Below are 3,073 nucleotides of genomic sequence, written 5' to 3' on the forward strand. Positions count from 1 at the left end.
GTTAACTAAGAATTGTAGTAGGAGTTGATCATTTAATGCTTAAGTTTATATTTAGTTTCTAATATATTTAAATGAGTATGTCTTAGTATATGTAATTTTCTTTTTCATTCCATAAGAAAAGGGTTTGTTGCTGTGCCATCTGTTAAAATGAAGAAGCTGCTTTCAATATCAGTGTACTATCAGCCCAGATTGTCACTTTTCGGATAACCACCACCTGCTCAATGTTATCTCTTTTTTTTTTTTTTGGTCCAATCAGGGAAATTCTACAAACTACATGTTATATTTCATTTCTTCCCTCTTCCATCTCACTTCACTCTTCTTATTTTATTACTTGACACTTGATAAGGAGTAAAAAGGAATGGTCACTTGGGTAATGAGGACTCAGAATATTTATCACTTGGGGACAGATTGACTGATAGAGTTTGATAATGGTTCTGCTTTGCCAATATTCTGAAGCTTAGACTGTTACTAATCTGGGTGGTGGGGAGTTTCTTGAGAAGGGATTAGGGATAGAGACAATGAAAGATATTTTGAAGTTGCGGCCTTTCTGGACTTTTGTCAAGCTTCTTTCTAGTAGCTATGTCCCCAAGGCTTCCTTGAAATAATACAGGATTCTTCAGAGTGGTCCAGAAGAGTCATGCTCAATAAAACATCTGTTGAGTCAGTGTTATCTAGAATCCTTGAGGGAATGAATTGTTGAACAACATGTTTTCCAGATAACTGAGGCTGAATAATCTAGGTGATTGAATTCTGAATTTTAACTTTAAAAAAATCACTAAAAAGTAAGAAATACTTCTCTGGCTTATTAAACAGGACATAGTGAACATAATTCACCATTTTCTTGATGCCTCATTATCAACACCAATTACTGTGAAATGTTAAAAATGCAGCTGGAGATGTTGCTATAGATGATATATAACGTAGGGCTGAATGAATACTGATGCCAGCCATGAACTTAGAATTTACTTTCTTGAAAAATTCCCTGATGTCAGCTTTTATATTATTTTTTGTCTTTTTTTTCATAAAGAGTGAATGAAATATGAGCAGCTGCATGACCTATGAGGCAATAAGTACTCTTTGTCTGCTTTTTTACTTAATTAATTAGTGAACCAATGGAAAAAGCTGCCTTTATTCAGGTGGTTTTATTGCCTTCCTGAAAATCTTCTTCTTGATTTATTAGCACAATTCAGAATATTATCTATTTTTTCTGCTTCACTCATTCAAGGGATCACAGGCACCTCCTTGTCACCACTCTTCCAACTCATTTTTCCTATTTGCTACTGGAGTGTGAAGAATGATCCTTTTTCATTTTAAGAGTTTCTGCTGGGTTTTTTTAGATAGGATTTGTCCAATAGTCTATAAATAATTGTCTTCCTCTTCTTCCTCCTCTTTTATCACCAGGATTCTCATTATCAGATGGAGCAACAACTGAATCTCAATTAAGCTACTATTTTCTCTTAATGTTAATTAATTAATGTAATTTTCTTTTTCATTCCTTAAAAACTCTCCTTAATCCTTGACTATTAAAAGAATTCCAGACATAAACAACATTAAAAAATTGTATGTTGCATGTTGTAACAGAGTTGCAAATCCTGTATAGTGTGCCTCTCTCATGGAGAAACTTTTTTCATCAACTCTCTAATTTGCTGTTTCTGATTCTCATTGACAGTCTAGTTCATGTGTGACAACAAAGAGGTTACATTGGGGGACTGAAAGATGGTGAAGCTGTTCCCTGCCATTATCCTTCCTTCTTCATTCCACTTTTCATCTGTAGCTCTTATTCATTTTAGCCCCCAAGAATAAGACACCTTCATAATAAATATCACCAAATATCCAAATATTCGAGATAACTTTATTATGGAGAAGGCAGATGGAGCAATTCTGTCTGAAACAGCAAGTAGCTCAGTATGTTTTCAATGTACCATGTGTGAAGGGGAGCAATGTGTTAGATTACTCTGAAGACTGGAAGAGACCAGGTGGTGAAGGGTTTTAAATGCTAAACATAAGAGCGGATATTTGTCTCTAGAAGTATTAGGGAGCCACTGGAGTTTATGGAGTAAAAGCTGACATAGTCCAACACTTCAGGAAAATCACTTTGCCGATTGTGAAGAGGGCAGATTTCAGGGGAGAGAATTTGAGGGAAAGGATCCAACTAGGAGTCTATTGCAATAGTAAAGTCAAGAGGGGATAAGGTCCTGAAATAGGATGCTGGCTGGGTGAGTGCAGAGAAGGGAATGCTATGTAATAAACTAGACTTTTTTCTCATCCTCTGTTTTTTTTTTTCAGAGAAATTAATTAACAATTGTTCTTACAGAGAAAGTTGTAGGAGGATATGGGAAATGTTACCTGAATTCTGAGCAGTTAAAAGGGGTTAGAAAAGAATGTAAAACATATATTAATTAGATTCTTCCTGAGACCTTCTTAAAGACAAATGCTATTTCTATATTATTGAGGCTTTTGACCATAAATTTCTAATTGAAAATTAAAAGCAACTGGGCAAGCTAGAATCATCTTCCAATGAAAGTTAATTTTAATAGTAATATCAAAACTAATGCTAATACCTAGCATTTATTTAGTGTTTTAAGATTTTCAAAGTGTTTTGCTAATATTATTTCATTTTACCTTTATAACAGTCCTGGAATGTACATAATATTATTATACTGTTAAAGATGAGGAAACTGAGGCAGATAGATGTTAAAATGGCTTGTCCAAGATCATAGTGCTACTAAGTGTCTGAGGCTGGAACTCAATTCTTCCTTAATACAGATCTAGCATCCAATATTCCGTGCCAATTAGCTTCAAATTAAAGCAAAAACAAACAAACCTTCAGTCAGGAACTCCCTCAAACTGAGTCAACAACTTGGAAAACAGCCATGACAAACCTGAAGTGTTCCACAACAGTTTGTTATGTGAATTTAGCCAAAGAGCCACCATTAAGAATAAGAGAGGTGCTGACTTCAGCAGTACTTATACTAAAATGGAATGATACAGAGAAGTTTAGCATGAGCCCTGCACAAATTCAGGAAATATTCCGAGAGAAAGAGAGAGAGAGAGAGAGAGAGAGAGAGAGAGA

At 34.9% G+C, this 3,073-nt stretch overlaps 1 pseudogene; it reads left to right on the forward strand.

Annotated features, from left to right (window-relative positions):
- The first annotated feature begins 2,949 nt into the window (after nt 1-2,949).
- LOC123254368 lies at nt 2,950-3,017 on the forward strand (annotated as a pseudogene).
- The last annotated feature ends 56 nt before the right edge of the window (nt 3,018-3,073 follow it).

Source organism: Gracilinanus agilis, unplaced genomic scaffold, assembly GCF_016433145.1.
Source record: "Gracilinanus agilis isolate LMUSP501 unplaced genomic scaffold, AgileGrace unplaced_scaffold20516, whole genome shotgun sequence".
Classification (NCBI taxonomy): Eukaryota; Metazoa; Chordata; class Mammalia; order Didelphimorphia; family Didelphidae; genus Gracilinanus; species Gracilinanus agilis.